The sequence below is a fragment of the Mizuhopecten yessoensis genome, unplaced genomic scaffold (assembly GCF_002113885.1).
Source record: "Mizuhopecten yessoensis strain PY_sf001 unplaced genomic scaffold, ASM211388v2 scaffold716231, whole genome shotgun sequence".
Taxonomy (NCBI): domain Eukaryota; kingdom Metazoa; phylum Mollusca; class Bivalvia; order Pectinida; family Pectinidae; genus Mizuhopecten; species Mizuhopecten yessoensis.
The window spans coordinates 297060-310121 of record NW_018480013.1 but is presented as its reverse complement, the minus strand read 5'-3'; positions in this window follow the sequence as shown (position 1 = coordinate 310121).

The following is a 13062-nucleotide window of genomic DNA, read 5'->3' as shown; positions in this document are numbered from 1 at the left end:
TGAGTTGACAGTTTGATACTTTGAAAATTTTGAGCCAGCCCTACCCCCAAGGGCTGTAGGGTGGGGCCCAAAGGAGTCAGTGTGCTAAAATTTCTTCATTTTCCTTGTTTAGAATCAGAGGTGCTAGTTTCAAATACTTTTTAGTCTTAAATCTGTATGCTAGATATTGAATAAGGTGGTTTTATTGTTTTTTGTCACTTTGAATAATATTTCTGTACATGTTAAAAACAAAATCAACTCTCTGTATAAATATATCAGGTGACCGTTAAGGTCCATGGGCCTCTTGTTTAATGTTTTCTCCACCTCGCTTTGTGTTTGGCGAGTTTTGTTCATGGAAATCGTCAATAGCGGGATGAAGGTTCGATACTTTATTTTTAATAAAATGCTTCAAAATTAACATCCTGATGTTTTTGATATAATGATGAAAAATTGAATCGATTTTGCTTAATTTGCTTTAACAATGCTAAGAACGATGACGTCACATTGATGGGGACAGATCTTAGGAGCCGGATGTCCTCTCAGAATGTTGATCTGTGGTAAGGTCGGCAAGACAGATATCTCATTGATGATAATATTACTTCGTAATTTCTATGTCACAGGAAAAAAAAACCAGGAAAAAAACATTGCACTGTGGACGCTCGATGAAGACACCAGTCTACCAGGCTTTAAAAGGTGTGTTTGTCGTATTGGCAGACTATAAGGACGGACTGTTCACTGAAATATTGACGAGCCCTTTAATTTCACATACTGACGTTATGAAATAACTAGACATATATATTGAACACGTCTATCATATATATCAACCCGATCTTGAAATTAAGAACAGACGCCGCTTATCTCAATCTTAGACGGTTTACTTTTACGTGTAAGATAATCGTTACAGTTCGATTTACCGTGAACTTTCCCTTTGTTGGTAGTAATATCTCGGTGTTAACATGTTGCATTTGATAAGGTATGTTAGGGTTTACTTTGGAAATCACGATTCCCATGCTAGTTGAGGACGGCTGACGGATAAACTTGCATCACACGGTTTTTAGTGATGACGGACAGTGTAGACTATCGGTAGGTGTTAAGGTCGATAACACGCTCTAAACCAGTTACTTCTGTTTCCTTGGTTTTTTTGAAGAGATACATTTTGTCATGCTCATCCGTATGTCTTAACATTACGTTGTCACCATCTTGTTCTCGCTTTCAGGTTTGGTTTCTTCTTCTTCTTCCATTACAAGGATCAGAACTCCAAGGTTGGAGTGATATTGACCCTGGGAGGTGGCACTTCAACGAATATATTATTGTAAGATTAAGGTTTGGTTTGTTTGTGTTTCACGTCTTACTAACAGCTATGGTTAAGGTTTTGGTGCTGAAAGAAAGCTGGAGTTCCCGGAGAAAACCACCGACCACAGGCCAGTACCTAACGACTGCCCCATGTAGGTCTCGAATTCGCGACTCAGTGGTGGAAGGGCTAGTGGTAGCAGAATGTCGAGCTCGTGACCCAGTGGTGGAGGTTAGTGGTAGCAGAATGTCGAGCCCGTGACCCAGTGGTGGGGGCTAGTTGTAGCAGAATGTCGAGCCCCTGATTCAGTGGTGGAGGGCTAATGGAAGCAGAATGTCGAGCCCGTGACCCAGTGGTGGGGGCTAGTTGTAGCAGAATGTCGAGCCCCTGATTCAGTGGTGGAGGGCTAATGGTAGCAGAATGTCGAGCCCGTGACCCAGTGGTGAAGGCTAGTGGGAGCAGAATGTCGAGCCCGTGACCCAGTGGTGGAGGGCGAGTGGTAGCAGAATGTCGAGCCCGTGACCCAGTGGTGAAGGCTAGGGGTAGCAGAATGTCGAGCCCGTGACTCAGTAGTGGAGGCTCGTGGTAGCAGAATGTCGAGCCCGTGACCCAGTGGTGGAGGGCGAGTGGTAGCAGAATGTCGAGCCCGTGACCCAGTGGTGAAGGCTAGTGGGAGCAGAATGTCGAGCCCGTGACTCAGTGGTGGGGGCTAGTGGTAGCAGAATGTCGAGCCTGTGACCCAGTGGTGTGGGCTAGTTGTAGCAGAATGTCGAGCCCCTGATTCAGTGGTGGAGGGCTAATGGTAGCAGAATGTCGAGCCCGTGACCCTGTGGTGGGGGTTAGTGGTAGCAGAATGTCGAGCCCGTGACTCAGTAGTGGAGGCTCGTGGTAGCAGAATGTCGAGCCCGTGACCCAGTGGAGGGGGCTAGTTGTAGCAGAATGTCGAGCCCCTGATTCAGTGGTGGAGGGCTAATGGAAGCAGAATGTCGAGCCCGTGACCCAGTGGTGAAGGCTAGTGGGAGCAGAATGTCGAGCCCGTGACCCAGGGGTGAAGGCTAGTGGTAGCAGAATGTCGAGCCCGTGACTCAGCAGTGGAGGCTAGTGGTAGCAGAATGTCGAGCCCGTGACCCAGTGGTGAAGGCTAGTGGGAGCAGAATGTCGAGCCCGTGACCCAGTGGTGGGGGCTAGTGGAAGCAGAATGTCGAGCCCGTGACCCAGTGGTGGGGGCTAGTGGGAGCAGAATGTCGAGCCCGTGACCCAGTGGTGGAGGCTAGTGGGAGCAGAATGTCGAGCCCGTGACCCAGTGGTGGGGGCTAGTGGGAGCAGAATGTCGAGCCCGTGACCCAGTGGTGGAGGGCGAGTGGTAGCAGAATGTCGAGCCCGTGACCCAGTGGGGGGGGCTAGTGGTAGCAGAATGTCGAGCCTGTGACCCAGTGGTGTGGGCTAGTTGTAGCAGAATGTCGAGCCCCTGATTCAGTGGTGGAGGGCTAATGGAAGCAGAATGTCGAGCCCGTGACCCAGTGGTGGGGGCTAGTGGGAGCAGAATGTCGAGCCCGTGACCCAGTGGTGGGGGCTAGTGGGAGCAGAATGTCGAGCCCGTGACCCAGTGGTGGGGGCTAGTGGGAGCAGAATGTCGAGCCCGTGACCCAGTGGTGGGGGCTAGTTGTAGCAGAATGTCGAGCCCCTGATTCAGTGGTGGAGGGCTAATGGTAGCAGAATGTCGAGCCCGTGACCCAGTGGTGGGGGCTAGTGGGAGCAGAATGTCGAGCCCGTGACCCAGTGGTGGGGGCTAGTGGAAGCAGAATGTCGAGCCCGTGACCCAGTGGTGGGGGCTAGTGGGAGCAGAATGTCGAGCCCGTGACCCAGTGGGGGGGGCTAGTGGTAGCAGAATGTCGAGCCTGTGACCCAGTGGTGTGGGCTAGTTGTAGCAGAATGTCGAGCCCCTGATTCAGTGGTGGAGGGCTAATGGTAGCAGAATGTCGAGCCCGTGACCCAGTGGGGGCGGCTAGTGGTAGCAGAATGTCGAGCCCGTGACCCAGTGGGGGGGGCTAGTGGTAGCAGAATGTCGAGCTCGTGACTCAGTGGTGGGGGTTAGTGGTAGCAGAATGTCGAGCCCGTGACCCAGTGGTGGGGGATAGTGGTAGCAGAATGTCGAGCCCGTGACTCAGTAGTGGAGGCTCGTGGTAGCAGAATGTCGAGCCCGTGACCCAGTGGTGGAGGGCGAGTGGTAGCAGAATGTCGAGCCCGTGACCCAGTGGTGAAGGCTAGTGGTAGCAGAATGTCGAGCCCGTGACTCAGTAGTGGAGGCTAGTGGTAGCAGAATGTCGAGCCCGTGACCCAGTGGTGGGGGCTAGTTGTAGCAGAATGTCGAGCCCCTGATTCAGTGGTGGAGGGCTAATGGTAGCAGAATGTCGAGCCCGTGATCCAGTGTTAGAGGCTAGTGGTAGCAGAATGTCGCTTCGAGGTAGTAGACTTTGATTTATATAGAGGGTGTCGATGATGAATCAGAAGACACCTACACCTCTCGATCGCTTGGTGTTATTATATTTATTCTACATATACATTTCATCAATTTCGAGTTCGAGTTACGGTTTTGTTAGCACTTTTCTAATATGAAATTAACATATAAAGCCGCTTTTATGAATTAAACAGCTGTAACCGGTATCATTCATTACCTATCCAATCATATTACTACCTTGTCTGAACCATCATGCCATAAGTGATTTTTGTAATATGAACTAAAAAATATCTATTTCTTTTCTGCCTGGTGCAATGAAACGATACCCAGAAGGAGCTTGAATGTACAACAGAACAAGGTAATTAGGAATGAGCATTTACCTGGACAATTTGAACAGAGGAAGTAGCCGGAGTGTGTAGCTTGTATGTGCCAGGCAGACATGTTATATATTACTATACATTATATTGTTGTATTTGATAAGAAATGCTATATGATATCCTTGTGATTTCCCTGCCCTTTCAGCCTGTTTCTTCTTTCCTTATTCTGATTTCCAAATTCGTTTTATGGTATAAAATGTACCTATATATGTCTATTGTCGCTATCACATTGTTGTAGTACAATTGTTAAGTAGAGGGCTTTAATAAGTTGTCATAACTTGTGCCCAATCCCCTTGCTTGAATTTAGAAGCAATACAATATGTTTAAACCAGAAATGTATTCATCACTTGAAAAATTGGCTGTCGTTCATATTTCAGAAATGATTAAAATTATCGCCGATATCTAAATAACATGACGTCAGGTTGTTTTGTACAATAGTTTTTGAATGCGTTGCCCTTTTGTTCAAGCAGTTAAGTAATCATTAATACGATAACACTTACATAATTATTGTTTTCGTAATAATTGAAATATTGATGCAAAATTCAAACATACGGTTCTCGCTTTATAACAGATGATGATATTGATTATGGAGTTGTTCGTTTGTGAATATATGAAAACAATGCGGGTTTCGGGTCCTCGTTCACAGAACTATGGCCTAAACCAATAGAACCAATAAGCACGGCTCTGACAACTATGTCGGTATAATGTGACATTTTAAGAAATCGAAATGCTTGTTTACTCGTAGGTTTTTAACGAGACCTAAATAAACATCTTAATTCAAACGTTGATAATAGTGAATTAGCGTGAACAACTAATTACTCTACAGAAAACAAAACCGGTCGATGGACGTTGATTCGGTGACATATTCCGTAAAGGTGAATTGAACTACTCGGAGGTAGCTACACCTGTGCCTGGGATACCTACGGATTGAGGAATTTCATTCCAATGTAAGTATATGTCACTTTTACTTAAAACTTTATTCGATGTTGTTTTTATATTAACTCTGATTTACTAGTGTTATTTCAACAAAAATAAAATTTCTGTTTAACGCTTTCTTTAAATTAATTGTGAATATTTTACACGTTGGGCGACCTCACATAAATTGATATAGCGTGCAGAATTTAATTTCATTGCAATAATACATCAGATTTTACTTTGTTGGTAAGATTTTTGTATATTGTGTGAAATAATCAAATATTCAAAGCTTTTTCTTTAACATAAAGCTATACACGAAGTTTGCGTTACTTCTTTCAGATAATTTTAGGACAATGGGACTTAGTTCTGCAGCTAAACAGGTTTTCAGTTTACAAATAATACCGGAATTAACTGCGGATTAAAATGGGTTAACATATACAGATTAATATGTTAAAACAGGTTAATATGTTAAAACAGGTTAATATGTTAAAACAGGTTTATATATTAAAACGGGTTAACATTTACAGGTTAATATGTTAAACCGGGTTAACATATACAGGTTAATATGTTAAAACGGGTTAATATGTTAAAACTGGTTTATATATTAAAACGGGTTAATATATACAGGTTAATATGTTAAAACAGGTTAACATATACAGGTTAATATGTTAAAACGGGTTAATATATACAGGTTAATATGTTAAAACGGGTTAACATATACAGGTTAATATGTTAGAACGGGTTAACATAAACAGGCTAATATGTTCAAACAGGTTAACATATACAGGTTAATATGTTAAAACGGGTTAACATATACAGGTTAATATGTTAAAACAGGTTAACATATACAGGTTTATATATTAAAACGGGTTAATATATTAAAACGGGTTAACATATACAGGTTAATATGTTAAAACAGGTTTATATATTAAAACAGGTTAACATATACAGGTTAATATGTTAAAACAGGTTAATATATTAAAATGGGTTAACATATACAGGTTGATATGTTTAAACAGGTTAATATGTTAAAACAGGTTTATATATTAAAACGGGCTAACATATACAGGTTAATATATTAAAACAGGTTAACATATACAGGTTAATGTGTTAAAACAGGTTAATATGTTAAAACGGGTTAACATATACAGGTTAATATGTTAGAACGGGTTAACATAAACAGGCTAATATGTTCAAACAGGTTAACATATACAGGTTAATATGTTAAAACGGGTTAACATATACAGGTTAATGTGTTAAAAGAGGTTTATATATTAAAACGGGTTATCATATACAGGTTAATATGTTAAAACAGGTTTATATATTAAAACGGGTTAACATATACAGGTTAATATGTTAAAACAGATTTATATATTAAAACGGGTTAACATTTTCAGGTTAATATGTTAAAACAGGTTAATATATTAAAACATGTTAATATACTAAAACCGGCTAACATTTTAAAACAGGTTTATATGTATATTAAAGCAGGGTAACGTTTTATAATAGGTTCACATTTTGAACGGAATTCACTGTACTTTTTATTTCGCGAAGCGTTATTTTTGCGTTTATGCCAATGAAAAAAATTACGTAGTGTTGAAAACAGTGTTATTTCGCTAAATGCATTAAATGTCATAGATTATTCGCTTTTTCATCTTACCAGGAAATCCTCGAAATGATCCCATATAAGTACCCTGACCCTACCCTGTTTACAATATTTCGTGCCAGCTGTATTTGAAACTGTTATTTTTCAGGTCATGTTCCTATTGCATTTACTGCATTCGGGTAATTAAAATATTGAAAGTAAGATAGTAAAACTTGCATACCACACAGGGAAAAATGCAATTAAAATATACGGTAATTCATCTTTTCCTAAAAAACTGAAATTTCATTTACATCAGACGCATAATTTGCATAAAAAGAAAATAGAAATAAGAAACAAATAACCGGGTGTTTTTTAAGAAACATTGCATGGGATTTACAAGACAAGATATTCTTGATACATATCCAAAACTGTCGTCATCAACATTACTTTAATCTTTAAACATTATATAGAGGATCTGTCATAAGTTTTCCTTCATACGAGATTTATTATACAAGTTTCATTTTTTTCATGTTTGCGAGCCTCTATCGAGCAAATATGAAAAATCCAAAACGAGTATCATATAGGGGTTTAAACTATTCAATTCATATATTTACGTTACGATGAACTAAAATTAAAAAAAAATACCACACGTTTTGTAAATTTGATATTTTTAATACAAGTATCGGACAGAAAACCATAAAAAAGGAATAGCCGGAACTCCAGCCTACACACAAACTTCAAATGTTCGACTTCTGTTCTTCCGCCGATCAGCTGATTTTGTTAAAAAGAAAAAAAGAAATCTAGAATCTAATAATAATGTACACTCAATGTTCCTTTCATTTTTTACAGTTGGTCTTATTGGATATTGTTTTGTTTTGTATTATGAACACCGCATATTATATATTTAAAAAAGTTTATGTCCGCACTATTTCAAATCATCGGTCACCACAGTAACCATCCTGGGGCCTGTTCGTTTATGCGGAACAACCGGTTTTATCGTTTATAAATGTAACAGTTTCGGGTATAAATCCTGGCGGACCTGCAAATGTTTATGCAGGCCTTGCAAGGCTTTGTCAAGGCTCGCCTGAAAGCAACATCAGATTACTAGGTCGGACCTTATTTGATAAACGAACAACAGTGGTTCGACCGTTTAAATGAAAACGGCACAGGTCACTCGTCAGCCGAGCACTCGTCGGCACCAGGCATAGAGCTCATTTGAAGTTAAATATACAGCCGTTGAATGATGTAAATGATGACAGGCTGGTGGATGAAGTGCCCTGTGTCATAACAAAGTTCTCTGAGTTAAATAAACAAGTCGATGTCATGGGTATTACCCAGCCGGACGGTTGGTTGTTAAAAAGTTTGTGACCGCGAGGAACCGATTGCGAGTCGGAAGTCAGTATTTATTATGACTATGTTATAAGTATTTTTTTTAAATTTCAAATTAGAAAGAATAATAATAATAGTACAATGGTTATTTCTGGCAACTACGTTATCTCGGAGAAGGGGAAATAACTCTTCTCAGAAACGGTACTATGCGTAGTAATATGAAGTGGTCATTGTGTGCGAAATCAGCTGACTGGTTGCACGAGAATCGTTGTATTCATAGTATATTCATAGTCTGTCTAATGGCATTTGTTTAAAGTTGGTAGATTCATGTACAGAACAAACATCAAGAATGTAAATGAATATATATAATATGAAGGAAAACGAATGGCAGATTATTTTTATCATAAAATACAAAGTAAACTGTAGAATTGTGATCTGAAACGAATATTTTGCACTTGTCCGCCTCTGAATCGATGAAAATTGCGTCCGCTTCACAATGACGTGACGTCACATTGATTGTTCCTATTTGATTATATTTACATTTGTGTTGCAGTGCCACTAGATAACATTACCAACTTAAAATGTTTGCATGATTCAATAAAAGCAAGTGTGTAGTAATATTAACAGTACTACATGTACCGTTGCATGACCTCTGACCGGAAAGTGCAAAGTGGAACTATTTGTTTATTGCTCAACTGTGTATTTCGTCACCTTTGACAACGCATCATCTTTCCCGCGAAAAAGGCTGTTCAATTAATGTTGCTTTCATGACGGTGTTTTGCTTTTTAACGTGAAAAAAGACCATTTTTTCTTAATTTCAAATAATAAAAGTGGATGTAATAGAATGTAAATATAAGGTTTGAAATACATCTTTTTAACATTTATGAGGGTATACTAACGCGCATCATGGAAAATGTTAGAACGGAACTGTGTTGCATACCCTCATAAATGTTAAAAATATGCATTTCAAACCTTAAGTAACGTCATTTCCGGAGTGATATTACACACGTTACATACACATGATTTATGTGATGGCTTTATGACACTGCATAACACGGTATTCATATGATATATATGCAACACCACACATTTGTGTTTTTCTAACGAGTCAGAAAGAACGAGTTTATTGCGCGGACGAATATATACGTCCGCGCAATAAATGAGTGCTTTCTGATTCGTAAGAAAAACACAAGTGTGTGGTCTTGCTTTTCTCACATACCTTCTGTATTTGGTAGAGATCGATACAAAGATTTTATAAGCTTGGATATTTTTTGCAAATACCGGGAACTTTTCAGTTCGCCATGACAAGGGGATTCCCACAAAAAGTAGTAACGGTTAGTAGGTTAATACAACATTCAGTATTGCACATGTGCAATACAGAACGTTGTATTTCATGGTCTGAAAATTGCTTTTATTACTATAACAAGATTCAACAGGTATGTGATAAATTCATTTTACTTATATGCTGTATTGAATTTAGAAAATTAAAAAAAAAATGACACTTAAGTGGTATTTTGACCCAGTACATTCTATATAGAACCAATTTGTCGATTTTTCCTACACAATAATTTTTTGGCTTGTTTGTCACCAGTTGTTCTAGAACAATATCGTTTGTTAAAGCTTAAACCGTAACCCATGACGTATATTTGCCTCATTTGGTAAAATAATTTCTTTAGCATTCAATGAATCATTGACCTAAATTTGAGTACACGAACCACACGTGTACTAACTATTCGACTGAGTGGGTTGTTATACGTGCATGTAGCTTGCATAATAGATATTTTACAAGAATTGTTATCAGTAAATATAAATATCGATATATTTTATTGATTTTTTTTTATTTTTATTTTTTTATTTTTTTAGTTTAAACATATTTTATTGTATAACTACCAAATGGATCGGAAAACAAGTTATTACAACTTAATAGTGTCCTCTCCTCAATACATATATGGTAAAAATAGTGTATATGTTTTTGGGGAAAGGGGAAAAGATAGGGTGGAGAAGGAAATGTGGGGTGGGAGGGGGTGGGGTGATGGAGGGGAGGGGTGTTACCTAGAATATTAAACTTGTAAACTGAGCAATTGATCCGCATTTGAATAAATTATAAATTATACAGATTTCATGCATCCTGGTAGAGTAATTTCAAAATGAACAGAATCAATGTAACAAATAAATCGGGCAAAATAATGAAACACAATTTCATAAACACATATAACAACTTACACATGAATAAAAATAGAAAAGTAATTATAACTATCAAAACCTGTTGCTGGATTTCATGTACTGATGTCCATGTCTAAAGATACTTATGTTGTTTTCTACCGAAAGTTGACTATTACCAAACAAAAGTAGTTCTAAATTAAAATCAACATGCAAGGCATTCAAACTTTGGAGCAGGGTATGTCTTTCGTTGTTAAAAAGTAAGCACTCACAAAAAAAGTGAAAGGCATTTTCACAGGGATGGCTACAATAACAAACTGCACTATCAACCAGATTTACTCTAAAAAGATCATATCTAAGTGGACTACACTGATATCTAAGTTTTGTATGCAAAATGTTTATTTTACGTTCACCGAAACCTAAGTATATTGGTGGAGGAGATTGTACATTTGAAGTTAACGAGTTTTTAAAAGAATGTAATGAGATCAATGATCGTACTGAAAGGTCCAATGAATTCCAACCGCGAAAAGTTGAAGGTATTAAAGATGAATTTATTAGAGAAAGCCTGTAAGGACGAATTCTATAATCATTATTGTTTCTAAGGGTATAACGGTCATTTTCTGCAACGGAAGATGGCAATAAAGAATTTAAATAGTCTGGAGTTAATTTGTTGTGCATTTTATACAAAAGTTGGAGTTTTCTGCGTTTTCTTCTATTCGAAAGAGTTTCTAGACCAGTTTCAAAAAGTAAGTCTTCAATTCGGGCATATGAAGGAAGACCTGTTATAATACGAGAAGCTTCTCTTTGGGCTTTCTCTAACATTTCTGTTTCATAAGTTGTACAACCATCCCACAATTCACAAGCATATTCTAAAACTGGTAAAATAAATGATTTATAAATCTTTAAAAGATTATCACGATTTAATAAGTATTTTAGTCTACGTAAGACGTTGACTTTTTTCATAACTGAAGTATATATTGGACATATATGATCCCCCCATTTTGCACTTGAATTAAAAATTACACCTAAATGTTTATGATGATCAGTAAAATTTAAAAATTCTCGATTAAATTCTAATAGTAAATCTTCATCAATTTCAACCAAGTTTGAAACAAAAATTACCTCAGTTTTTTCTGGATTGAATGTTAAAGAGACTCGAGATCTCTATTCATAACATTTTGGATTTCTAGACACGAAGAGGATGATTTTAACAAAAAAGTATCGTCTTCAAAAAGACGAGAGGTTAATTCAAACACATCAGCAATATCATTAATATAGATAAGAAACAAAAGAGGTCCAATAATCGAACCCCGAGGAACACCTGCTTCAATGAAACCTAAGTCGGGGTAAGAAGTATTCAAAAAGACTCTGGTGCCTCTGAAATATGTAATTTTCCAACCAATGATACAATTCACCTGAAATTCCATAGGATTTTAACTTAATCATCACACCCTTTTCCAAATCCTATCAAAAGCCTTAGAAATATCGCAGAATACCAAGCATACGTGGGGTTTTTTCTTCTAGTGCAATACAGATGTTTTGATAAATTTCAATGAGCTGGTATACAGTATAATGACCAGGCAAAAAACCAGACTGACGCTTAGAAAAAAGTGAGTTTTCAATAAAATAATTATTCAAGTATTTGAAAATTACCCTCTCAAACACTTTTCCAACTGTAGATAATAAAGAAATTGGCCTGTAGTTAGAGGGAGAATGCCCATCACCTTTTTAAACAGTGGCATTACTTTGGCTGTTTTCCAAGAGATTGGGTAAACACCAGACGATAAAGACTTATGAAAGATGATTTCAAGGGGAACACAAACTGTTTCTGATGTGTTTCTTAGCATATGGCGACTAATTCAATCCTCACCCGAGGCCTTACCAAACTTCGATATCTGTAAAATATCTCGTATTTCATTATTATTGACTCTAAGAATGTTCCTAAGACGCTTGTCAGTGTTTGGCTCGATGAGAGGAACCGCAGTATTTCTGTCATCTACACGAGCTATATTACAAAAAAGGTCATTTAATAAATTAGCTTTGTCTTCGTCACTTGTAACCACATTGTCAGAAACAGGATCTACAAGAGTAGGTATAGATTGTGTAGTAGCAGACGATTGCATTAACCTTTTGATGAGTCTCCAAAAAGCTTTTGGATCAGAGGACGAGTACTCTTCAATAATACCTTGATCATTTTCATAAACAATTTGACGGGCATATTTTTTCATGTTATTGACCTTATTCCGTTGAGATTTGAATTTGTTGATGTTCGAAAGATGTTTGGTTGACCTCGCAATTTTATGCAACTTATCTCTAATGTTTATTGTTTTTCTTAATTCAGAGGTCATCAAAGGTTTATCATTAGGTCTCATAGTTACATCTTTTGATGGAATACATATATTTGCAAATTTTAGGAACGTATCAGTAAAACGATTACAGGCAGTATCAACTGAATCACAATTTTAAAAAAGTTCATTCCAATTATAATCAGAAATAAGATCATTAAATCTGTCAAAATCTGCCCGCTTATACAGCCAAATTTTTCGCTTAAAAATAGGTTTGACAATACAGGGAATATCAATGCAAGCAATACAACCGTCATGGTCACTCAATTATTTGTCTATCGTTATAACAGAAGAATCAATACAAGAAAGCGAGTCGGTTAGAAGTATAGGATCAAGAAGACTAGATCGAGTCGATCCAATACGAGTTGGTTCATTGATAACATTTGACATACTAAAGGAATTAATAATATCAAGAAAAACATGGTTACGAGATGAGTTAATAAGTCGACATTTAAATCCCCCGTGATTATAACATTTGGTGAAATATCTATAGCAAGGTTTAAAGACGTACGTAAATTTTCCCAAAAAGGTAAAACAGAATTTTCAGGTCTGTAGGCCGAACCAATAACCAATACAAAATTTGGTAGAGTGATTTTTTACCAAATAATCTCATCACCTGGATA